We start from the raw sequence: 27648 nt of genomic DNA on the forward strand, positions 1-27648 counted from the left end.
GATCCTGTGCATGCCACACCTCCTGCCCAGTCTTGGGAGGGGAAGAACTTCCCCTATATAAACCTGGGGCTGAGGCAGGGTGAGTGAGTAGAAGAAGAGAAGAAGTAGAGACAGCATAGGAAGAAACAGCAGTTACAAGGAGTCAGGGGCTGGCAGCTGCAGAGTTCGCCCTGACTAAGAAGACTTTTTACCGGACCCGGAGTCCGAGGCTGTGGGGACTAATTCCTGCCCAGCAGCAGAATCCGTCAGGCAGGGGATTTCAGGTCCTCTGGCCCAGAAGCCCGAAGGCACGGTCACACGCGTGGGACCAGCACTGCCATCGTGGAGCGGAAGCCATTAGAAGGCCCCGAGTCACCGGCCATACGGGTGAGCACCACACGGTACACTCAGGGACGTGGGCTACTTACATCAGCTCCTAGCAAGGTAGCCAGAAGAGTACAGTCAGTTTGGGAGGCCTACAACTACGCCTGGCCAGGGGAGATCCCATCTGCTCAAGGACTGACCAGGCCCCATCCGCTAGCAAGTACTCCGGGAGGGTCTTTTGTTGTTACCAGTAAAGACCCTGAACTACACCGTACCGTCTCTGAGTGGTTCCTGCTACCCCCATCATCCACGTCGGCTGCCCTGAGGCCATACCCCTCCCGTTGGGGGTTATACTATCACGCTGCACAATCCCACCATCGTCCTCAGCGGTCTGCCCTGCAGCAGCAGCCCCCTGGCTGCACTCAACGGGTGGCGTAGTCATCAACCATTTACTACTAATGGACTGCCGTCTAGTTTGACTCCCTGGGCACGGACCGGGTCACCGCCACGAGACTACAACCCTCCACAGATCCGGCTCCGGGTAAGCTCCCGCATGCGCAGCGCAGCGCGACACAGGCCCAGGGGCGCGTCACATACATATGGGAAGGAAAAATGGAAGTCACCAGTACTCACTGAATGGGAAATCATTGGGGAATTCAGAGATGGAGAAGGACTTGGGCATCTTGATTGATAGCAAACTAAATTGGAGTGCCCAAAGTCAGGCGGCTGCTGTAAGGGCAAACAGGGTAATGGGATGTATCAGAAGAGGTATAGCTGCAAAGGATGAGAACATTGTTCTTCCACTGTACAAAGCACTGGTCAGACCACACTTGGAATACTGTGCTCAGTTATGGGCCCCAATATATAGAAAGGATATAAACGAGCTTGAAAAGGTACAAAGGAGGGCAACATAATTAATAAAGGGAATGGAGGGACTGCAATACCCAGAGAGGTTGGCAAAACTAGGACTATTCAGCCTGGAAAAGAGAAGGTTGAGGGGGGATATAATAAATGTGTACAAATATGTTAGGGGACAGTATAGAGATCTTGCCCGGGATTTCTTCAAAAGGAGGGATATTACGGTAACAAGAGGGCATTCACTAAGACTGGAAGAGAAAAGGTTTCAGCACCAGCATAGGAAGGGGTTCTTTACGGTAAGAGCAGTGAGAATATGGAATTCACTGAGTGAGGAGACGGTAATGTCGGATTCACTACACCAGTTCAAGCGGGGACTGGATGCATTTCTAGATACCAGGCAGATTTCAGCATATACTTAAAAATAAAATAAAATAGTAGGTTGATACAGGGATTTATTCTGACTGCTGGTTTCAGAGTCGGGAGGGAATTTTTCCTCAGGTGAAGATTGGCTAAATCATTTGGGGTTTTTGCCTTCCTCTGGATCAACTTTAGCAATTACAGAACTAACAGGTTGAACTTGATGGATGCAAGTCTTTATTCGGCTTTACAAACTATGTTACTATATGTAAGGCATTAAAGCTATGGACTGGCCGCCCTTTCCCCAGACCTGAATCCGATTGAGCACATCTGGGACATCCCTCTATCTAGCTAATTGGACTTTGTCTGCTCCAGGCTTTTGAAGTTATACTGCTTCATTGGGGATAGTGAGGGAAAGTGAGGGATAGCCACTGTGGAGCGGGGCCGCCAAAACCTCGTTATCTAAGGTGCCAACCCCCGCTGCCAGGCAGGGCTAGTAGGTGCATCTCCTAAGGTCACTTCTAAGGTGGTGATCCTGGGTTTTCTATATATTCTACTACCTATATTTTTACTCAGTCTTTTGAACATAACATCATATACCTATAGTTATTGGTCGAGTTCATGTCAAATATCCTTTTGTATTGATATGTGTATCAGTCTGAATATAAGAGACAACATTATCTGATGGTTGGTGGTTGACTTTCATGGGCATTCCCAGTTGGCCCTAATATTACGGACTGCTTTTTGTCTGTTTACACTAGAGATTTATTGGTGTCTTTTTAATACAATTTGAATAAATTGATTGTTTTAAAGGTATTTTGTACGCACTTGACTGCCATCAGGCATACAATATACATTGCGTCTTAGGAGTTGTGCTCATGCCATCCGCAGAAGGAGCCGACTGTAATACACAGCCAGTGATCACAACAGGTGAGGAGTTAGACAGAGGGAGAGTTCCTCCTCTGTCAGCCCCTTGGCACTTTTGAAGACTAAAATAGGAAAAACACTACATTCAAAATTGTAACCACAGTGGATCCTAGCAAAAAAATCCTAATTAACCCTTAAACCATAACAAGGTGAGATTATTGGATAGGTGACCACGGGTGCAAAATATATCAAGTATAGAGCAACAGTTGAGTCAAAAGTAGGAATTCTTTATATAGCTTATATGTCTCAGCTATGCATTCATATAGGAGGAATAAAGTAACCTAATAATAAGGCACCTCTCAAGCAATCTATCGCTACAGTACTCTAAACTTTCCTTCTTGGTTACAGGGGTTGGCACCCTAAGAATTGCCAATATGACGCCTGTGCTCAATGTTGTCTGCCTATTTATCACCAATGCTGGAAATGCCAGAAACCTATGTTATCCAGTAAATATGCCACAATACCTTTCACCCATCTTATTCGCCTACCCAATAATGTCAGAGTGTTGTGACTTAAAGGGAACCTGTCCGGTGATCCATCCTGAAAAAAACGCGGGTAGCATGAGTTAGACCCTGGCCATATATATCTCCTTGAAACACTCCAGAAAAACTTTGGATAAATCCATTAGAATCTTTATGTTACCGAAATTCTTTGCTATCATATGATGAAAAAACTAATTTTTTTCCTCTTAAGATAATCATAATCTTTGACTTCTACAGGAATTGTAATGCTGTCCATAAATAACCACAATGGTTATCGACCACGTGCTCATTTGTCCAACAACAATTTCACCAGACTACATCATAAACATGCATGCTTGGCTTTGGCTAAGCTTGCATGTTTATTCCTTTGGGAAAAAGACCTCTGGTGGAAGTTTTACTTATGGAACCAAAGATTCAAATGCGTCGAAATTCTGTGTGCCCGATATTCGTACTCTCTGGCATAAGTCATCAGTATTGATCATTGACTATTCCCAACTAAATCGCTAGGCTTTTATCTAACGTCATGGCCAGCTACCATTCTTAAGACCTCCATGCCAAAGACCAATGGTAAAATATGACCCAATGGTAGTGAAGAGCACTAAATACTAGTCTACTTGCTAAAAGTAGGGCATCAATGACTTGTTTACCCAAAGTTGTCAGGATTTACTATTACTTGGCAACAGCCGATTCAGTAAAGCTTTTCTATCAAAACAGTGGCTACATAATTTATGTGAACTTCATTAACACAGTCCAAAACTGCTCCCATTACATCTCTACTATGTTATTAGACAGATTCCTGTTATTAAGCAATAATCAAGGGAGGCACATGAGAAAAGTAGAAAGCTATAGCTTCTTCAATGGACAACACCCTTGTTTCTCCCATAAAGAATGGTATAAAAGCTGCACGTTGGTTCCAATACAGCAAAGTCACAAGATGCCGTCAATGGGTTACCTGCTGCTGTTTTCCTTGGCTGTTGCACTAATATCCCCGTCATCGGGATTTTACAGATCACGTAAGACTCGAGAGAGAGCAGATATTGCTTCACAGATCTGTCTGTAAATTAATAGCAAGTATTTTATCTGCTGCTAATCTGTACAGACCCGGCAGGAATATGTATTTGTAGTGTGTAGAATTAGGTATTATATATGAAGATGCCATTTCTAGGATATATTCAGATGATGCCCTTATATTTTGCTCTACTTTATTATGTAATTTATTTATTTTTTTGTATAGTTAATTGGATCTAATAAATAGTACAGTCTGCATTATTTCAATATTCTATGAATATAATTGTATAACCTATGCTTTAAAAAACAGAAAAAAGACCTACATTTTTCTCGAAAAGCCACGTCACAATGGTCAATGTGCTGTGAGAGGGGCAGAAGCGCAACAGTAGAACGCAACTCATGAACAAGCTTGACGCTAGTTCTGATTTTCATTATTTCATAAAGATATGAACTCAAGGGTTTTTTTTATTAAATATTTTATAGCACTAAATATGTATTAGTCATATTAAATGGGTTGCACAAAATTTTTTATAAATTATCAAAGTGTTCTACACCAGATTTTTGCCAAAAACATTTTAATGAGTTTGGGTCACTTCTTTAAGTCTATAACTCATGGGCATCACCAAATACTGATGTTTTTCACTTGAGGTGATTTGTCCAATCACTTACGAGCCTGTAAAAATGTAGACGCAACTAGTGCCAGAGACCTTTATTCCATTTTTGAGTAATTTCCTTTTTTATTCCTTGCAGTACTTTTCATAAAATACTGTAAATTATCTAGCATGGCTTTTGTTGCTCTTATAGGATAGAATAAACCCATTGACAGATTCCACTTGAATATTCGCCATTTGAAGAATTATATAATTTATAATAACCTTGAAATATTGATGGAATTTATCCAAAGTGACCAGGCTTCCATCTCCATGGTTCCATCATCTGCTTCCAATGCCATGACAAATAGTGGTCAATAATGATATCATATCAGATGATCATGGGCAGTAAATTGCTTGGCATGGACAAAGAGTTTGTCAGAGTTTCACCGTTCTTTGGAACCATTGGGTTCCCAGAAACTAGGTCAAAGTTGCCCTGAAGGTGGTAAGAGATGTAAGTATTACCAAGGCAGTAGATAGTTGTAGAGGTTGACCAGAGCATGATATGTCCACCTAGAGAAATAGGTCCCAGTATGTAGGCTGTAACAAGATGCTTTTTTAAAATCTATCGAACATTCAACAATATTAATCACTATAGACTCAAATCTTGGTTCCAGGTGTCAGAATTTTGAGTGCTCACACCTAGAAAGTCCAAAATGTATTTTCAAAAAAGTCAACATAAACATCTGATTGCGTGAAAAGCATACATCATATTTGACATATTTTGGAGGCAGTCATCAGGAAGTTATGGGTTGTAGTCATGCCCCCCTTTAGCAGTCACACCCCATAATTGTCTACTCCCTCCACATCTTGATTCCATCTCAACAAGATGTTGAAGCACAAAAAGCCTTTCGAGAATTGCTGATTTTCCGAAGTTATTGGTGGGGCACAGGAGATTTAATGACTCTTTTGGGAGGTGCAGGAGATCTCGAACCTTCTGGACATTCCCAGTAGAGATGGCAAGTATGGCATGTATTGATAAAGAACAACGCTTTATACCTTTTACATCTCACCAACAAAGATGCAAACACATGCACAAATCGATGTGCAACCACAGAATATAACATTTTTCTTTCTGTTGTAGAATGCCCTAACGTTGTGAGTAGCTGTCGTAGTCTAACTCCATGCAGGGGAGATTCTGAATGCAGAAGCACCGAGAGTTGTTGTAGCAGTGGATGTGGTCTACGATGCATTAATAGTAAGTGCTCACCTTCTACTTGAATCCTTTCATACTTTGCAAATGTGATTTCTATTTTCTTATATTTTTTATAGTTCAGAGTATTAGGGTTAGATAATTGTACTCTCAATGTTGAAAAAATATATATTAAAGGGTAACTCCAACCTTTAAAAGATATCACTGATATAGCTGATATCCAACTGTGGGACTTCCAGCAATCCCAAGAACAATGCTCCTCAGATCACAGAGCTATTTCCAGAAGTCCCACAGAGAATGAAAGAAGAGGGGCACCAGCCAAAGCTCTATTAGATGAGACTCTGCTGGGATGCTCCTCTAGTGAGTCTTTTGATATGGTGGTATCAGTTGCTCTACAGCACTAAGCAAATCAGCTCTGCTGCAGAATGAAATAACCTATCTTGTAATTCCCACTTAGGAGAGGTAACTACTAGTGATAAGTGAATCTACTGATTAAAATTTAGCAGTTCGCTCAAATTTGGCCAGCAAATTTGATTTTACATCAAAGTAAATCTATGTGAATCGAATCATCCCAAGTAAGCTCTAGGGTTCCTTTAGACCCAAAAACATAGTAAATCGAGGGTGACTAAAAATGTAAAATCAATACTTATCTTGCTGATCACCAGTGCCCAATGCAGTCCTCTGTGAAGCTCACCCTGGCTCTTCTCTCCTTTGGCACAATGCATGAGATCCTCTTCCCGCATCTTCATCTTCTTTGGGCTCCTCACATTAAGAAGTTCAGATGTCATGGTGTACTTTGTCGAAAGCTTTGACTAGGCCAAAAGTGACACATGTGGTGACATCAGAGCCCTACTGTGAAGACTCCAGAATAAGCCATTGCAGGCAACGCATACTATGGAGGGTAGATAGAGCTTTGCAGAGGATTGGTCAGGGCCTATGGCAGTGAGACATGTGAGCAGGGAGGTTTTTTTTCTCACCACTTTTTCAACCCACAGCAAAACTGCAAAATGCCAGTTGCCATTTTGCTGAAATTGCAGGAAGCAGATCCCCAAAAAAATTGCATTCAGAAGAATTCAAATTGTTTGCAAAATGTTATGTCAATTCAACAGTTTCAGTAATCTCTAGTGATTACCCTTTAAGTCAATGCAAAGCCTTTAATGACCCTTGGATAAATGTTAGGCCAAAAACTCTTCCATTTTGTTTTCCTCTTATCAGCATAGAACAGAGTCTGGTTGGCAGAGTACATATATATAATTATGTTTGACATCTACCCTAATGAATTATACAGTACAGACCAAAAGTTTGGACACACTTCCTCATTTATAGATTTTTCTGTATTTTCATGACTAAAAATTGTACATTCACACTGAAGGCATCAAAACTATGAATTACCACATGTGGAATTATATACTTAACAAAAAAGTGTGAAACAACTGAAAATATGTCTTATATTCTAGGTTCTTCACAGTAGCCACCTTTTGCTTTGATGACAGCTTTGCACACTCTTGGCATTCTCTTGATGAGCTTCAAGAGGTAGTCACCGGAAACGGTCTTCCAACAATCTTGAAGGAGTTCCCAGAGATGCTTAGCACTTGGTGTGTCCAAACTTTTGGTCTGTACTGTATATTATAGACAGGTTTACTGTGAGCCTAATGAGGAGGGTTAATTGCTCTCAGGTGTTCCTAAGTGCACATATTGAGTCAGGTAAATCAGTCTGAGGCTTGCTTTATAAGTGGCTTGGAAACAAGTCGAGTAAAAAAAAAAAATCAGGAGCTTAAAAATGGAGTTCAAGGACTGTAAGTACTTCATTTTTCATGACCTTTTTATTATTTTCTGTTTGTTTGGAAAATGGATTAGAGCTGGATTGGAGGGTTTTCTCCATTTCGCAATCTGCCGCATGCATACACAAGCAGAGGACTATACTAATCTTTCATGTTAGAGTTTCTGGATTGAAATAGATAGATTCAATTTTTCTCTGCTTTAATTTTACTTTTTCTTTTTTCCACAAGAATTTTTCAATTTCTTCCGAAATGTATTTTCATGCGGAGGAAGTGCATGTGGACAATCAAACAGCGGATGTTCAAACGGCAGGTGTGGACAATCAAGTGGACAATCTAGTGGACAATATGGAGGACAATATGGAGGACAATATGGAGGACAATATGGAGTAGGAGGATTTTTGGGGAAGAAAAAGAAATAAGCTTATTTTGAACATTTTTTAAAAAAAGTTTTAAATTCATAAGAACTGAAAAATTGTATCACTAAAAATATTTTTTTATGTTCCACGAAAAAAACAGACAGCACTGTAGTTTCCTTCGTATCTAGAAAATTGCAAAAATGTTTAGAAAAGAATATACAGACCATATCGATATATGTATGAAATAAACAAATTGTAATTTTAAGAAAACATCTGGTTACTCTGCATTCATTTGTACAAATAAAGTTGTTGACATGCTCATTATAGAACATTAATTTACAATAATTGCAGTAAATTCTGGGACCGCCCGTTAAAGGTGCTTTCACACTGCATTCAGGCACCCGTTCAAATGGCTCCATCGGGGCTTACATCCGGACCCCCTGCAAAACGGGATTTGGTAGTATGCACCGACAGAACCGTAGAGTGCATAATTTGCATAATTTTTGGGTGTATACACCTACTGGAGGCGGACACCCAGACGCGGTCTACAAAGTGCTAAAATCTGAAAAAATTAAACATGAAAACCTAAGGCAAAAATCTATTGAAGAATTTATAGAAATTATTATTACTTAACGTTGTTGCCTCTAGAGATGGGTGGACAGATTCGCAGGACTCCGATCCATGGGCTAGGTCAGTAGTCCTGGCTACAAGACAGGAAGCTTGCAAATCTTTTACTTTCTGGGATCCCTGATGCAGCTTTTCATTAGCATGTCATTAGCATCTGCACTTCACGCCACAATGATGACATAGGCCATAGTCTACTGACCTGGCCAATGGCCCGGAGCCCTGCGAATTGACTCGCTCATTTCTGGTGTTCTCATCTTATTAAATGGGTAAAATTGTAAAGTGCTTGTTTAAACAAGCAATTTATTTCTGAATAAAAATTGTTTTTCCTCTCAAGAATGGTGGGATTTTTAATTCTATAGTTTACTACTCTTTGCTCAGGTTACCTGTAGTCATCTCTTCAGTCTATAAGAGATGGCCAGATTCCCAGGCAAGAAGAGTACGCTTAGGAGTTGTTAGCTATACAGCTTTTAAGCTGAAGATGGCCATAGATCTCTGGGTCTGTCCAATTTCAGGCCCCTCGCACTCCTCCGATGCTGAAGAGGCAAAACTGCCTCTGGTTACAGTATCAAAGAGCACACAATTTGAGCCATTAGCTGTTCAAAGCCACCAGTCAAAACTGTTTATAATGAGTTCACCGCCCCTGCCAGAAATGGAGCCAGGAGATTATGAGACAACCACTCTAAAGGAGTTGTCTCATCATGCCACCACCTTCTGAAATTAAAGTAGGCTGGGCCCATCACAGCAGGTGTCACTGAGATTTCGGAGCTCTCCACTAACTCTAACTCTGGGATAGGGTCACAAAGCAGGACCCCAATCGATGGTGTCCACATGCCCTGTTGGTTCTATCATTTAGCTTAGCTATACCGTTCTAGCAGGAAACTGGTGTCATAATGACCCCCGTCAGACATTTTTTTTAACCTCCCTTATAACCTGACTTATGTGAAGACCAGGCCTAAACGTTTCTCATCGCTGAACTGAATTCTGTTTGTTGGGAGGAAATAAAAGTTGAATCCTTACATGAACATGTTTATTGTGTGAAGTCAAAGTCTGGGAAAGTCATGTGGTATAAAAACATTTTCTGTCATGGTACAGAAGGAAAAAGGACCAAGCCCTCCCGGGCTTACAATTTACAAAACATAGAAAAGGAAACAGCTGGTCAGGGGGTTGAAACAGCTCAGGTGGTAATGAGGTGGCAGCAGGGTTGTTGAAGGTTGAAGGTCTTTCTGAACAGATAGGTTTTTTACGTTGCGTTTAAAAGATTCAATCGTGGTAGACAATCTGATGTACTGATGTGGAAACTTCTACAGTATGAAGGTTCTTCAGGAGAAATATTGGAGACAATTGTAAGATAGAAGACAGTAGAGAGTAAAGAAGGAGGTCTAGATATTATGTTTAGGGAAGTATCCAAAGATTAGGTCAGAGATCATAGAATCATAGAATCATAGAATCATAGAATGGTAGAGTTGGAAGGGGCCTCCTGGGTCATCTGGTCCAACCCCCTGCTCAAAGCAGGATTCACTAAACCATCTCAGACAGATATCTGTCCAGCCTCTGTTTGAAGATGTCCATTGAAGGGGAACTCACCACCTCTCGTGGCAGCCTGTTCCACTCATTGATCACCCTAACTGTCAAAAAGTATTTTTTAATATCTAATCTGTGTCTCCTCCCATTCAGTTTCATCCCAGATGTAAGTAGGAGTCAGGTAGTAGAAGGTCTTGTATACTATTGTTAATCTTTTAAGCCAAATTCTCTGGGAAATGGCGAGAAAGTGATGACTGAGGATAGACGAAGGTGGATTGATGAGTTCTGGAGTGTTAGATGGGAGACCACAGAAGAACAGAAGTGGGTGTTGCAGGTAGCCTAGAGGGGAGATATTGAGGGCATTTTTTTGTTTATTTCAGGCTGAGAAAAAGCAGATTTGAGACTACAAAAGAAGATGTATATACTTGATGCCTCTTTAGGATGCGCCATACCTTTAAATAGGTTGGGATATTTCTAAAATAGGTCACCATCATCTCTTTGCTAACATCATGGAGACTGAAGATGAAATGTTCCACCACTTAGATTCTAGGTAAGGGGAATTGAGCTATATTAAGCTACCATCAGGTCTCTATTCTTTAAACCATTTAATACCTTAGGCCACCTCTATGGTGTGTAAACCCTTGATGCATAAGAATGAGCACCGAGCCATAAAACATCTGTCTCAAAACTATATGACAAAGCATGGACGACAAATTGTTTAGCCATCTCAGATGTAGGCTATTGAAAGAAGAAGACTTAGGAGAAGAACTAAAGAGAAAACTCTTGATGACATAATGAATAGCTGGAAAACCAACAAATACACCATCGGCAAAATAAGACATAATCTTGTACTTGAAGGAAAAATGACCAAACTGAAGGTATCTCCTTTCTATAATCTAAGTACTCCAAGCAGTCTCTAATATGGCGCAGTTTTGCTAGACATCCGTGCTCACTGATTAAGGCAAGAGCCACAAGTATTTACTTAACATCACAGGCTCTTAGGGATTTTTGGGACTGCTTTGTCGCCACTCTGATTCCATTCTGGTAAAGATTAAATTGAACTTGTTCCCAAAATTCAAGCTTACAATGACACCAATGTCATGTAAGATTTGTTTTAGCGTTTTTTGGCTTGATCTCAAGATATGGTGCCTTGATCTATGAATGACTTGAAGGCATATTGATCTTATGCAAGTTTAGATAGGTCCACCATGGTCTTCTCTGCCATTATTTTGAGAAGTATCAAGCCATTCGGCAAAGACACACAACACACATAATAAATGACATGTTAACAACCACGTGTGTTCCATAACAGTGTCAGTCAACATACTATCAAACTGGTTAATAACAAACCAGTAATTTCTTAGAGTACTAGCCACAGTGCCCCATAAGACTGATATCCAAGAGATCTCAATATCAAAGCAATGCATCCTTTACATCACAAGCATAGTATAAGATAAAAGAGAAAGTAGGTAAGAAGGCTCACACAGCGGCACTATGAAGTGCCTTGCATCCATGCCATGGCAATAAGTACAACCCCGTCACCGCTGTGTACTCCCAGGTCAGATGCAATATCGGTACGAATCCCATGTAATTTCATGATTTCTTTGATGAACATTTACGCCAAGGTCTTGGCGTTGGGTAAGAATGAAATAAGACATCTTGCTGTCTCATTTGTCACCACCAAAATAACTGTATTACCTGCAGATATGGGTAGATCAGTGATAAAATAAACTGATAAATGAGTCCAAGGTCTACTGGAAATTGCCAATGGTTGGATAGACCCAGATGGACACGTATGAGGTGTCTTAGAACGCACACACACATTACAGGCAGCTACATAATCCCGAACATCCTGGTGTACCCCAGACTACCAAAAATGCAGAGTAAGGAGATCTGTGGTGGCTTTACCTCCAGAATGTCCGGCCAAGACCGAATTATGATGTTCACTTATAAATTTTAGAGGGCTATTTTAAGGTACGAACAGTAACAACTACCCCTTTCTGTAGTATAGGAACTGGTTCACAGTTATCTCCACCCCCAGGAAAACAATGAGATAAGGTATCTGCCTTAATGTTCTTACTCCCTGGACTATATGTGTCATGGGTGTGTTAGACGTGACAGTCACCCTGCAGTTGGTTGCAGGAGATCTCTTCGTTTGGCATTATAGGCAACTTCTTAGAAGCTGTATCTCTAGGACCCAGCGGCTTCCTTCCTCTGGCTAATTAACACCCTGGCCTGGGTGTATAAATACCTGCTGTGTGCCAGAGGGAGGTGCCAGTGATGAGCCCCCTGGGCCGTGAGGTACTCGGTAGCTGGTCGATGCTGGGAGATGTCACGGTGGCAGTGACCCGGTCCATGACCCAGGGCCGTCAATTAAAGGGGAAAAGTGAAAAGGGGAATAAAGTTTTTATATTTAATGTTCGTGACGCCACCTGTGGTATTTGGCTATATAGGGCCACCGCTGTGGTACAGATCCTCTGGAGCTGGTTGTGACGCAGCAGAGTTGGTTCAGCTCTCCACAGGCAGAGCTTAGCTCCAGGGCAGGATGTAGTGATACTATAGGGTAGATGTGGTTGGTGCGGTGTAATGCAGGTGATGGCGCAGATAATGACCAGTCCACAACTTAATGGCGGTTTCCTCTTATCTTTACTTGCGGTGGTTAGGCAGACCGGGGCACGGGTACTAGCTTGTAGTAGAGGTCCGGGCGACCTGGGAGCAAGCTGGGGTTCCACCTCGCCAGGTGAAGTTGTAGGCCTTCCCTCTGTGCTAATCTCTTTGGCCCACTGCTTGTAGCTATGCTGCGGCCCTCGTCCCTGAGTAAAATGTCTGTTCCTCACCCGTATGGCAGGCAGCTCGGGCCTTCTTGGAGTGCCACTCCCACTTGGCAGTACTGGGCCCTATGGTGCTGCTGAGCCTCCGGGCGTCTGATGGGGCCAGGAGACCTGCAGTCTCCTGCCCTCCGGTTTCTGCGGCTGGGCCTTCAGTGCCCCACAACCTTGGACAGTTCTTCTGCGCTTCCCTATGGGGTGAGCTGGCTTACAGCTCAACTCCCCAGGTCTTTCCTCTTCGCTGTCCTGTCTTCAACTCCTCTCGACTCACGCTAATTAACCCCGCCTCCAGATTCCAGTTGCTAAGGGGAGGATTTCCCCTTCCTGGTCTGGAGCCAGGAAAGTGTTGTTTGCTGGTAAACCTGACTAGGGGACCCCTGCTTGGTTCCAGGCATGGCATCACCCCTTGTGAGGGAGGCAATGCCACTGTGGCAACCGGACTCCTGGGGTGCTACACCAGCGATATTCATTACTTCTTGTTAAGGATTGAGCAAGAGCAGTACTTCTTCGTCTCTGGTGCTAGAGGACGTGTGCGCATTTGTCTGGAGTCGACTAAAGCTAAGCGATTTTCCCTTGTTTATCCCCCCTTGTTGTTTTTAGTGTTCAGTGGGGTTCGACTAGTGCTCACACCCTCCCTTCTCTAGCCTGAGCCTAACGCCAGGGAAAGACAGGGCGAGGTATGCGTGTGGTGATTGGTGAAGAACCAATATAGGGACTTTAGTGGAGACCGGGTGACACTAGATCAGCCTAGGAGGTCTCCACTCCCCTACTTTCCCTAGTGTCTGGGCTCCCTTTCCCTCTTCCCTTTGTGTTGCACTTAGTCTTTCCTACATCTTGCATGACAATATGTCACAAAAAGTTGAATCTGGTGAAGAGCAATGATCATCTTGCCTGTCTAGGCATCAGATGCTGAGCAGATTCTAAATATAAAAGATTTTTATGATCATTGATTGCCATGACCGGATGAACTGCCCCCTCCAGAAAATGTTGCCACTCTTCAAATGCCCACTTAATTGCCAAGAGTTCCCTATTACCAATGTCATAGTTTTTCTTAGAAAAATAAGCACATGGATGCCATTTACAAGGAGACGCACCGTGCAATAATATAGTCCCCACCCCCACTTCAGATGCACCAACTTCTATAAAAAATGGTTGTATAAGAATCGCCACAGATGCCAAATATTTCTTTAAGGTATCAAAAGCCTCACTGGCCAGATTGGACCTTTTAGATCATAGATGGTCATATCCTTTTAGATGGTCATATCCATCAGAGATTTGGCCACTACCGAATAGTTTATGATAAACTTACGGTAGTAGTTGGTGAAACCCAAAAACCTTTGTAATGCCTTTAAGTCCTCAGGACGATCCCAATCCAGTACCGGCCGGACTTTCGCCGGATCCATGCGAAAGCCAGTGGACGATAATAAATAACCCAAAAAAGGATCTCCTAAACCGAGAACATACATTTCTCTAGTTTGACATATAATTTATATATTATATATTATATATTAGGTCTGAGAATCTGTAGGACCTGCCTGACATGTAACTGATGTGATGCGAGGTCAGTCAAATAAATCAATATGTCATCAAGATCACAACAAATCTACCAGCCAGGTGACTAAAAACATCATTAGCAAATGAAAGATGGCAAGAGCATTAGTCAACCCAAATACATCAAGAGGTTTTCGTAGTGACCCTCAGATGTATTGAAGGCTGTCTTCCACTCATCTCCCTCCTTAATGGTAATGAGATTATATGCCCCCCTGAGATCCATTTTAGAAAACCATTTGGCTCAAAGGATCTGATTAAAGAGGTCCAGCAGGAGAGGGAAAGTATATGGATCTCAGACCGTGATCTGGTTGAGTTCACGAAAATTTAGGCAGGTGCGTAACCCTCACTCACACCCCCTTCATTTTTATTCTTGACAAAGAAAAACTCCGCTGCCACAGGAGAAAAAGATAGTCTGATATGGCGCTTAGCCAAATTGGAGTATCTCCTTATGTCTCTGGTGAAGGTGAAGATGATGGCCAGTGTTAATGTCACTGCTCTATTGTCAGATATCCCAGGGCCAGAGGCTCCTTCTCTATGCCTAAAGCTTGGGGTGCCCTAGCTATCCCTGCTCCCTGGATCACTACTTATGGTGAAGATGCTGGGGCCACATGTATTGCTGAGCTCATCAACTCTTATCTGTCCCCTCAGACACCCCAGGGATGTGGTGAGTAGTAGTGTATAAGAATACACAAACCAGACTAACAAGGGAAGACGTACAGGGATAAATGAACATACCAATCATACAAATATGCATTCACAAACAACAGAGTGGAACACTGGGAAGTAAAGGAAGGAAAAAACAAAACCAAATAGGAGAGGATGAGGATATGCACACAGACAAATAACCAAGCAACAGTCTTTAGAATACCACATCAAACCCCTCATAAAACAACCAGCTCCTCTGACTCCAGAGCCAGACAGTATGAGACTAACACAGGCAATCCCTGATTGCCAAAGCTGAGTATATATAGCAGAGGGGAGTGGCCAACATTGAACAGCTGAGACCATCAAAGCAGAAACGCTTCAGAAACTCTCAACTGAACAGATTAACCTCTGCAGTGCTAGAAGAAACCTGCACTATTTAATATGATGGTGAAGTGCTTCTAATCATTGCAAGAGTACGTGAAATCAGACACAGTGGTCTTCTGGCCCCTGTCTGATGCGGTAAATCCTTGGCAGCCCCCAACAAGAGTGCTGGCCACAGTGCCCACAATGAGTGTTAGCCATAGTGATCCCATAGTAGTATCAATGACATGACAAAATGCCCCTAGTGTCCACAATGACCCCATTTTTGGTAGTTTCAGTGCCCAATCAGTTCAAGTTCCAATTCTTCATTATGGTTCCAGCTTTAGTGCAGAGCAATGTGCCTTCATAAATACCAGCCAAAATGTGCTTATTCCAAACCACAGTGCCCCCGTAAGTGAAAGTTGTAGTTGTCACTTCTTGCTCCCACTTTGCTTATGGCTCCTGACATTAGAAAGTTACATGGGAGAAGCCAGAGGAAACTCTCTCCAGTGGATATAGTCTAGGCAGGATAGGGCCAGGGGCTTGTGATCTACAGTAGCTGTGCCCTAAGCAGCTGCCTATTCTGCCTAGACAAACTCCCCATTTGTGCAAGGAAGCTTCCCATCATACCCCTGATATGTGATTATGCAAATTTGTGAAATTATGTAATAATCAAGGGAGTCGTGTGAGAAAATGATGAAGCTACATCTCATGCAATAGGCAACACCCTAGTTTCTTGTAAAAATAAAAGAATAAAATCAACAGAGCGGTGCCAGCACAGCAAAGATGCAGGATGAAGTCTCTGGGGTACCTGCTGCTGTTCTGACTGCTCATTGCACCAATAACCCCAATATCGGAATATTAAATAAGAAGACCAAGTAAGAATGATGAGCCTAGACGATTTCTGTAACTAATAACAATGGACGTATCCAGCATAATATGTGTAGTGGCTATGTATGATGTAGTAATCACACTGTGTGTTTAATATGGGGGTGGCTAATCCACAAGGGATATTATTACTGATATATTAATTACTGATTGCTTTGTATATTAGATTATTTTCACTGCATACATTTGCCGTCATGCTTTATTGCACATTAAATATAAAAGAGTTTGTATGGTTTTAAAATAATAAAAATACATCAATCGCATTTGAAATGTTATATATTTTGACCAGGAAATATGTGAAGCTTAGTGATGAGCGAGCACTAAAATGCTCGGGTACTCGCTGTACGGGTCGAGCACATTGGAATACTCGAGTGCTCGACTCGAGCAACGAGCCCAATGTAAGTCTACGGGAAACTCGAGCATTTTTCCGGCGCCCCCCCCCCCCCGGCGGTCTGCAGAGGGCCTAAAAATTGCCCAAATCGATAGTAACAGTGGTCAAATGACATGGGAACAGCATGGGGAAGACCCCTGGAAGCATTTCTGACTCCCAGATCACTGCCTAAAAGTGTGCCCATCATAAGTGATCCTTGGCGCATGCGAAGATGCCTCCTACCATGCACCTGTCATTGCAGACTTGCAGCAATCACTGTTCACGTCCTTGTCCCAGCGCAGCGTTCAGTTGTACCTACCCCATTCCTTGGAATGCAAGCGCAAGTATGCAGCCAGCCACCCTCCCACCCACAGACCTCAATACTAAACTGCCAGATTTCTGGTAAGCTGCTTGCACTTGAAATGTGGCCTTTTAGGCTCGTGGAGGCGGAAGCTGTCCACAATCTTATGGCGGCGACCGGGTATCCATACTCAGTCCCCAGCCGCCACTATTTGTCACGGTTTTGTCTCCGCCTTCCATATGCACGAGTCCCACAACATTACCCGTGCCCTCCCCAGTGCACTTACTGGGATGGACCGCCTACCCACAAACATGTGGTCAAGTGAATGTGGCCAGGGACGGTACGGAGCCAGTCCACAGCTTCTTTTGCTGAGTTGTATTTCACCACAGCCATATTCTTTAGCTTGGTGAAAGGACTTGGGAAACCATATCTACCCAGCTGTCATTTCTCCGAGGAAGTCCTCTAAAGCTGCTTTCACTTGAAATGTGGCCTTTTAGGCTCGTGGAAGCGGAAGCTTTTCACAACCTCATGACTCATGCCTCGTGTCCATACTCGGTCTGCAGCCACCACTATTTCTCCCAGTGTTGTCTCCTCCTTCTACAAGCGCGGGTCCCTGAACATTACTGCTGGTACTTTTCTGTGGGAATCTGTTTGCCTCCTACCAGCCAGGAATATTTCCAGTAAACTATGGCACAACACCATGGTATTAGCACTGCCCCCAGTACCAGTAGCGAAGCCATCCCCAATTTCCTTCCCAGGAATTTTATTTGGTAGGCTGAGTGGCGGCTCAAATACATTAGTTTCTCACAAAGGAGCTGAAGATAGAGTGGCAGTAGGTGCAAGTTTCTCCAGCCTGTTAGATATTAGAAGGTGGACGGCAGCACATTGGATCAGTGGTTAGCACTGAAGACTTGCAGTGGTGGGATCCTGGGTTCAAATCCCAGCAAGGACAAAATCTGCAAGGATTTTGTATGTTCTCCCTGTGTTTGTGTGGGTTTCCACCTCAGTAAAAAATCAGCCATAGAGTGTCCGGGAACCTTCCCACACACTTTTCTTGGACGGTCCCACCAGAGAATCCTCTGGTGTGTCCTGGCTTCTACATCAGTAGAGTTCATGATAGCACTAACTTTGTGTTATGCTGGCGTGTCCTTTAATAAAATAAAACTTAAAGGACACGTCGGGGTCCACCGGACTACAGAGGAGCTGCAGCAGCTGAGTCCCAGAGGAATGTTCAGCTAAGCACAGAGAAAGAAATGAACTAGTGTGTTAAGTGCACACACAAGTAGTAACTAACAAGGTACAATGCTGGGAGTTAACAACACTCCAGAAATAAACTTCTGCACTGCAAGACACCGCTGTGCAGGGCAGGAAGGATTTGGCAGCATGAAACGCCCGAGCACTAGATGGCGGCGTATAGAGCTGCAGATAGCTGCGGCCAGAAAAGGCCTGGAACCTAAGTTCCTAAAGAGGAGGAGGATCTCTGCAGCACCCAACACATGGGTGTAAAAGCGGCAGTGTGACCACACATACAATGGTGGCCCTGGAATGCTGGATCGGTAGCGAGGACGCCTCCGTGGCATAGACACCAACCGGTGAACCGACACGGTAGAGCATGCTGCTCACAGCATTCTCCTAGCCCTAATTGATGGCTAGGATGACTAGGGAGCACACAGCAGGAACCCTTGACAGCGACTCTCACACACTGTATTTACTGCCAGAGACTTCACCCCAGGTTGGAAAGAGATAGACTGGGCACCGGGGCGGAGCTCACGGAGCCCTTAAATACACTAGAGACAGCCCCAGCCCCCCAGGACAACCACGCTGTACCAGACAGCAGGGGGCATGGCTTAGTGACACATGACCACAAGGGCGTGGCTTAGCTGCACATGACCGCAAGGGGCGTGGCTTAGTGGCACATGAGCAGAAACCACACTTATAATCCCTAGAGCGGAACCTAAATGTTGACAATTACTGACCAGCAGGAAAAGGCCTGGCCGAACGCCACGAGAAAGCCCTTCTCCTGCGTACCGGCCTAACATTACCCCCCTCTCTAGGGCCCCCCCCCGGAATTATGGATATGCTCAAAAGCAGCAATAAGATCCGAGCGTTGATATTGTATACCAGCTCCCAAGTCCTATCCTCCGGACCATAATCCCACCAGTCCACCAAAAAACTTCTTGCCCCTAACCACCTTAGAAGCAATGATTTCATTTACCTCAAAGTCATCCTGTGCAGATTCCGATTCAGCCGAAAAGGAACCAGAGAATTCATTGAGAGTAATCGGCTTCAGTAAAGAAACATGGAAGGTGTTAGAAATTCGCCAAGTGGCCGGCAATTTCAGCCGATAGGCCGCATCATTCACTCTGGCCAAGATTTTAAATGGCCCCAAATACCGATGAGGAAATTTAGTAGAAACCACCCGGAGGTGAATGTTGCGTGCAGAAAGCCAAACCAAGTCCCCAGGAGCATAACTTGGAGCAGGACGCTGATGCCAATCGGCCGTGACCGCTCCTTAGAAGCACGCAAAGACTCCTAAGTCTGATCCCAGATATCCCTGGCATTCGTTGCTCAATCCTCCACAGTGGAAAGAGGCATAAAAAGCCCCGCCGACGGTTCCCTAGACGGCTTATTTCGCGCACAAGAGACGCAGGCGGCAAAATGGAAGATATCAGTAGACATCTTGGGCCACCAATAGAACCGAGAAATTAGCTCTTTGGTCCGTTTTTCCCCAAAGTGCCCTCCAATCTTGGAGGAGTGACCCCAATGGAGAACCTCTTGCCTACGAGACTCTGGCACAAAGGTCCTCCCAGGCGGAAGTCCCTGCAAGGTGACAGGGTTTATAGAGAGTAAACTCTCGGATGGGACAATAAGCTGCCGATCTGACTCTTCACCCAGGGGGTCAAAAGAGCGAGACAGAGCATCTGCCCTTGGATTAGATTTACGGATAAACCCCCTTGCCAGATTATCTGCAATGTATTCTTATATTGCCTTCGTCTCAGGGGCAGACAAAGGATATACCCTGCCTCTTGGGGGTTCCGAACCCGGTGGTGAATTTATGGCGCAATCATACGCCCGGTGAGGTGGTAGAGTCTCTGTAGCTTTTTTGGAGAAAACGTCTGCATACTCCATGTATTGAATGGGTAATGCTGACAGCTCCGGAGGTAACTTAGAACGAGAAACCGGAAGCACCGGATGAATACAATTCCCCGGGCAGGAAGAGCTCCACTGGATAACCTGACCAGTCGACCAGTCCAGATGGGGGGAATGCCTCCGGAGCCAGGGCAGGCCCAAAAGTACTAAATCCACGCCCTCCTCCATCACTAGGAAAGAAATAGATTCGTATTGGCTAGCTCCTATCTGGAGCTGTATAGCCTCAGTACGATGGGTAACCTTATTAGGCAAAACAAACACGTTAACTACTCGGATTTTAACAGGATTAGGAAGTAAAATTAATGGAACTGAGTGGCTCTGAGGGAAAGATGCGGACATAAAGTTTGCCTCTGCTCCCGAGTCCAGACAAACTCCTATCTCCACAGTCTTCTGATCAAGAATGACTAAGGAAGGACACAGAATTTTGGAGGAAACAAATTCATTTTTTTGCCTCCTACAGACACTACAACTCCCCGTTAAACATGCGGAGAGCGATTGGCGCATCGCACAGACCCCCAAGGGGTGTGGGACAATAGACTGGATTTTATTGACTGTTTGGAAAGACAGAGACCCTCCGTGCATGACACCTCCATGGGCACAGAGGAATTGAAATTGCCCGAACCCTCATTCAGAGGCACTGAGAAGGTTGGAGCAGAACGCTCCCGTAGCTTCTCAGCAGTCACCTCCAGTCGTCTCTCGGCAAACCGAAGGTCAATTCTGATAGTGAGATTAATCAATGCCTCAATCGTTACTGGCACCTCTCGGGTAGCCAACGCATCTTTTACATGGGAGGCCAGACTACTCCAGAAAATGGGAATCAGAGCTTTGTCTGGCCAATCCAACTCAGCTGCTAGGGTGCGGAAACGCACCGCATAGTCGCTTACGGACGACGTAGCCTGACTAATAGCAAGAAGACGCATGGCAGTGTCATTGGTGACCTCAGGACCCAAAAAGACCTGTTTGAGGGCTGTTGTGAAACTGGCTACAGTCTGCACAAGTGGATAGGACCGTTCCCAGAATGGAGTAGCCCACTCCAGCGCCCTTCTTGGAGAGCAAGGAAAATATAAATCCCACCCTAGACCAAACCAGTTGGACACAGAAAGGGTCAGAAACAAATGCCCTCCCCCCCTGCCAAAGCAAAGGGAGACCCAATTATCCTCCCAGCATCCACCCAGGCTATCACCCAAGAAGAACTTGAAGCCATCTAGGTCAAGAGATGAATGCCAAGGATTTTCAAGGGGACGCAGATCTTGCTTGATGGCTACACAATCTCCTCCCTCCAGACTGATCAGGAGGGGACCCATAAAGGAATTATGCCTTGAAAAGTCCTAGTGACAAAGACACACAAGTGAAAACAATTAAGTAGTGAAGTTTTTTTAGTGTAATACTAGCCACACCTACGACCTCATCAAAGGGATTAGAAAAGAGTTTGTGCTGAAAAAAAATCAAAAGGTAACGTGCTGTGCAAATGTGTCATAAACTTAAGTGGGTTTCCCTTGCCCAGTGAGTTAAGGCACCCCAGGTTCACTACTCCTGGGCACTTCTCGCCTCGTGTTCTTCAACTTACCTGACCTAATAACCTTTATCCTATAGGACCAGGATCTCCACTGGATAACTATGTAAGTGACCCGATGTACTGCCCAGTGCAACGTACCCAGTGTGCATAATGTACCAATCTACTAGGGTGGCTCAAGGCCAAAGCCACTTTGTCTACAAAAGCAAGAAGGGAGTTCCCAAGCTGTTACCATTTGCAATTCTAATGACTTGTAATGTGGAAACAATAGAATCTTAACTAATCCATCTCAACCTTCTTGTTTCTCCTCGTTATGGCTGTTTGTTTTAGCGTTTTATCCAATTAAACAGTAGCCTAAGAAAGGTAAAGGGAGTATTATGTGAAAAGAACAAAGATAAGCTTCATCTGCAGGCAACTCCTAAACTATAAGCAGGTACAAGTGTATAAATGGTGGTGCGGCGCAGGAGAAAAACATCTCAGTGGCAAAATGAAGTCTCCTGTGTTATGCCTTCTCCTCTTCTTTCTTATCACCGGTTTCACATCAGGATTTGTAATGAGAAGATCAGGTAAGAACACTGATGGATGGACTGATGGATGCATGGATAAATGAATTGATGGATGGATAAATAGACTCATGACTCAGGACCTCTAGGTGGAAACTTTAGCAGTGAGCTACAAATATAAGCAGACGAGGATTTTCTCGGCCTAAAGATCTAAATGGTGTTTTTCCTTACAGGCACTCTGGTAAAATAAAAGTATTTCTTTTCCTAGAAAAATTCTAAGAAATATGGAAAAACACTAATAATAACACTTTCATTACAAATCAGTAAGGACCCCCATACACATTAGACTCTTCCCCTACAGATAATGTAACGGGAGAGAAGGATCGGCACATTGGAATTTCAATTGCCAATAGTTTTTTACTGCGTGGAAATGGCTGATAGCAGCTTTCTTATAGAGAACATAGGAGCGACCCGCCGGATCACAGAATGCCTGTTTATAGGGGAGTCAGGCGAGACAGCTGACAGCCGAACTATCATTTGGCCGACAGCTTTCTACTATGTGTGGGGGCCCTTGATAATATGGACATATTTGGTGTCCCTATAACTGTATCAACTCATACAATACAGTACAGTGAACAGATTATTTATGATGACAACTAAATCATTTTTCTTTATTAAACCCATAACAAAAGTTGATACAAATGTAATTCTTATACTCATTTTTGGAAAAATGTCTCCTAAAAATCCTACACATCGCCTCTCTCTGGATAGTGAATAACATGTCTCCTATCCACTGGATGAGGAATAACTTCCTGATCGGTGGGGGACTGACTGCTGTGACCCTCGCAGAACCCTAGAACTGGAGCTCCGAAGTGCCACGTGTGAATGTAGCAGTGGTCGATCATGTGCACTAATGTTCCATTCATTCTTAAAGGAGCGCCGAAGACCAGCCGAGCGCAGCAGTCTCACTCAGCAGTGCGTATGATCAACTACCGCTCCATTCACATGGGGCTCTTCTGAGTCCTGATTCTTAGTATTTGTGGCCAGCTGCAGACCCCCAGCAATTGGGAAATTATTCCCTAGCCCATAGATAGGCAATAACTTTTACGTTTGAGAATAACTTTAAGAAAAAATCATAAAGTTATGGCTGCTATAACTGAATCTTAAAAGGACGAAATAAAAATAATCTGGTTGCCTGAACCAGTGCATCACAAAAATTTAATTGGGTAAATTTGCATGCTTAATGTGTATATATATATCTTAATTATCCTTTCCTGTATGTGTGTATAATACATACAGTACAGAACAAAAGTTTGTACACACCTTCTCATTTAAAGATTTTTCTGTATTTTCATGACAATGAAAATTGTGCAGAAGTCTGGTGGATACACAGCTGATAGTCCTACTGAATAGACTGTTAGAATTTGTATTATGGCAAGAAAAAAGAAGCTAAGTAAAGAAAAATGAGTGGCCATCATTACTTTAAGAAATGAAGGTCAGTCAGTCTGAAAAATTGGGAAAACTTTGAAAGTGTCCCCAAGTGCAGTTGCAAAAACCATCAAGCGATACAAAGAAACTGGCTCACATGAGGACCGCCCCAGGAAAGGAAGACCAAGAGTCACCTCTGCTTCTGAGGATAAGTTTATCCGAGTCACCAGCCTCAGAAAAAGCAGGTTAACAGCAGCTCAGATTAGAGACCAGGTCAATGCCACACAGAGACCAGTGGAAATCTGTGCTTAGGTCTGATGAGTCCAAATTTGAGATCTTTAGTTCCAACCACCATGTCTTTGTGCAACGCAGAAAAGGTGAACGGATGGACTCTACATGCCTGGTTCCCACCGTGAAGCATGGAGGAGGAGGTTTGATGGTGTGGGGGTGATTTGCTGGTAACACTGTTGGGGATTTATTCAAAATTGAAGGCATACTGAACCAGCATGGCTACCACAGCGTCTTGCAGCGGCATGATATTCCATCCGGTTTGCGTTTACTTGGACCATCATTTATTTTTCAACAGGACAATGACCCCAAACACACCTCCAGGCTGTGTAAGGGCTATTTGACCAAGAAGGAGAGTGATGGGGTGCTCCGCCAGATGACCTGGCCTCCACAGTCACCAGACCTGAACCCAATCGAGATGGTGTGGGGTGAGCTGGACCGCAGAGTGAAGGCAAAAGGGCCAACAAGTGCTAAGCATCTCTGGGAACTCCTTCAAGATTGTTGGAAGACCATTTCCGGTGACTACCTCTTGAAGCTCATCATGAGAATGCCAAGAGTGTGCAAAGCAGTCATCAAAGCAAAAGGTGGCTACTTTGAAGAACCTAGAATATAAGACATATTTTCAGTTGTTTCACACTTTTTTGTTAAGTATATAATTCCACATGTGGTAATTCATAGTTTTGATGCCTTCAGTGTGAATGTCCAATTTTCAAAGTCATGAAAATACAGAAAAATCTTTAAATGAGAAGGTGTGTCCAAACTTTTGGTCTGTACTGTATGTGTATGTAATGTGTATATATGTATCTCATTTATCCTTTTCTGTATGTGTGTACAATGTGTGTGTAATGTATATGTATCTTATTTATCCTTTCCTGTATGTGTGTACAATACATATGTGTGTGTAATGTGTATATATATATATATATATATGTATTTATCTTTTCCTGTATGTGTGTACAATGTGTGTGTAATGTATATGTATCTTATTTATTCTTTCCTGTATGTGTGTACAATACATAAGTGTGCGTAATGTGTATATATGTATCTTAGTTATTTTTTCCTGTATATGTATGTGTGCACAACACATATCTGTGTGTAATGTGTAGACAGGCATGTAATGTATTAGAATGTGTGTATATATTTGCTTAAAGAGAATATGCATTTAAATGTGCATGCACTGTATATATGCAGATGGGACATGGCGAGACTGATCCAGACACGCATCCTGTGTAGGGCGAGCGCTCTCAGTTCCTGCCCTTGCTCCATATTAGGTTCTATATACTATGTAACGTTTCAGCTTCTTAACTTTTCTTTACAGAGTCCTCAGTAAGGTAAGACGGGGTGAAGGTAGAAGCTGATTATTTTGTTTTACTTTTCGCACAGGGTGCCCTGAAGTTCCCTTGAATAATCGATGCCCACTGGACCCTCAAAACACATGTTCTGTGGATGCAAATTGTGGTGAAAATATGAAATGCTGTAACGATGGGTGCAATTTAGTGTGTGTCAATGATCTGTCCGGTAAGTTGTTACTGACACATTGTTAATTCAAATTAATGGGTTGTGTGTGTTATCCAGGACAGGAGGGGTCCTCGAGAATGGGATATATGTATATTTGTAACCATGGTTTAGAAGATGAGGATTCAGAAGAGGGGAAAATATATAAAAATAAGGTTTCTAAACTGGACAATCTCTTGAATCTACCTGAAAAATCAAAACAATAAATCTTTACATGTATAGATGGGGATCACCAAAGTCCAGTGATTCTCACTTCCCGTCTTCTAACCCTCCCCCAACATGTCATATTTTCCAAATTTCCTAGGATTTTAAGGGGATAGAGGTATTGACAGAAATTGACATTTACCTGTCAGGAGCACTTGAGGACTTGAGTTGAGAAACACTGGTAAAGTCTCATAAGCCCACCATAAACTCCACCCGGCATTGAACTCTCTGGTCTGCAGGCCAATATTCATGGAAGTTTCACGGTATCGCAGATGTATTTTCATATTACAGATGTAATTCCCCACCCAATGCCAGGTCTTATTACTTCTTTTAATAACTTCAGAGGCATGAAGTTTTTTCTTTGTATTTTATTTATAATATACAGTATATACTAACCAGAATCCTACAATGTCTGTCCGCTTTTTCATCTTTCTTCTCTGCTAGATTCCTAAAACTTAATATGAATAAAACTGAATTCATCATCTTTCCACCATCTCATTCATCCCCCCCACCTGACCTATCCATCATAGTCAATGGCGGCTCACTCTCCCCAGTCCCTCAAGCTCGCTGCCTTGGGGTAACCCTGAACTCTAGCATCTCCTTCAAACCACATATCCAAGCCCTTTCCACTTCCTGCCGACTCCAACTCAGAAATATCTCCTGGATCCGCACATTCCTAAACCCTGAATCTGCAAAAACACTAGTGCACGCCCTCATCATCTCCCGCCTTGACTACTGCAACCTCCTGCTCTGTGGCCTCCCTTCTACCACTGTGGCACCCCTCCAAAATATCCTAAACTCTGCTGCCTGACTAATCCATGTGTCCCCTCGTTATTCCCCGGCCTCTGCACTCTGTCAATCTCTTCACTGGCTCCCCATTGCCCAGAGTCTCCAGTTCAAAACCCTAACCATGGCATATAAAGCCATCCACAACCTGTCTCCTGCATACATATGTGACCTAGTCTCCTAGTACATACCTACACGCAACCTCCGATCCTCACAAGATTTCCTGCTCTACTCCTCTCCTATCTCATCTTCCCACAATCTCATACAAGATTTCTCCCGTGCACCCCCCTACTCTGGAACTCTCTACCCCAAAGTATCAGACCCTTGAAACCTTCAAAAGGAACCTGAAGACCCACCTCTTCCGACAAGCCTACAACCTGCAGTAACCACCGCTCCACCATACCGCTGCACGACCAGCTCTACCCTCACCTACTGTATCCTCACCCATTCCTTGTACTGTAAATTGTGAACCCTCGCGGGCAGGGTCCTCTCTCCTCCTGTACCAGTCGCTAACTCGTTTTTGTTCAAATTATTGTACTTGTTCCTTGCTATGTATACCCCTTTTAAACATGTAAAGCATAATGGAATTAATGGCGCTATAATAATAAATAATAATTTTAATATTTATAATATAAATATATTAAAACATTTTCTTTCTTTCTCTAGGACTTGCATCGATGTTCTCATTATTCTATGACCCATTTACTTATGCAGCTTTTGGTCCATTTAAAAATCCTTTTTGGCGCTGACATCTGACCTTTCATTAATGCACGTGGCGATTCTACCAAAGACTCTTCATCAGAATGAATAACTCCAAATATTGGGCTAAGCTAACAATATGGTCACAAGAAGAATCCCTTTGTACGTGTGTGTTCTATTTGTCTCCGAATATAAAAAAATGTATGTGTTTGATATAGAAATAGTCCTGATTACTGTGTGACTAATAAAATTGTATGTGGATTGTAAGAAGTGGTTCTTCTTAGGCTGTGTCCCCACGTAGCGTTTTACAAGCGTTTATGCTGCGGAATTTCCGCAGCATAAACGCTTGGGCAATGCTTGGTAATCCGCCCCCCATGGTCCCCAATGACAAGCCGCACTTTCAATGCCCATGTTGCGGATTTTTCCACAGCGTTTATGCTGCGCTCAAAAATCCGCAGCATGTCCATTAATTGTGCGGACACGCAGCATAATCGTCGCCATTGACTTGCATTGAGACGCATATAATCCGTGTCAGTACGTTTCAATGTGCGGATGGTACCCAAGTCTGGAGAAGAGGAGACTCTCATCCAGACCTG

At 43.4% G+C, this 27648-nt stretch overlaps 2 long non-coding RNA genes across 2 annotated transcripts; both read left to right on the forward strand.

Annotated features, from left to right (window-relative positions):
• Positions 1–3783: 3783 nt before the first annotated feature.
• LOC141152750 (uncharacterized) lies at positions 3784–8838 on the forward strand. Its single transcript, XR_012247143.1, has 3 exons — positions 3784–3940; positions 5670–5783; positions 7748–8838. It is a non-coding gene; the product is annotated as an uncharacterized lncRNA (long non-coding RNA).
• A 13054-nt stretch (positions 8839–21892) lies between these two features.
• Positions 21893–27322, forward strand: LOC141152641 (uncharacterized). The gene is made up of 3 exons (XR_012247135.1): positions 21893–22195; positions 25232–25366; positions 27020–27322. It is a non-coding gene; the product is annotated as an uncharacterized lncRNA (long non-coding RNA).
• The last annotated feature ends 326 nt before the right edge of the window (positions 27323–27648 follow it).

This window comes from Phyllobates terribilis, unplaced genomic scaffold, assembly GCF_046119375.1.
Source record: "Phyllobates terribilis strain yellow unplaced genomic scaffold, ASM4611937v1 Scaffold_6__1_contigs__length_29720123, whole genome shotgun sequence".
Taxonomy (NCBI): domain Eukaryota; kingdom Metazoa; phylum Chordata; class Amphibia; order Anura; family Dendrobatidae; genus Phyllobates; species Phyllobates terribilis.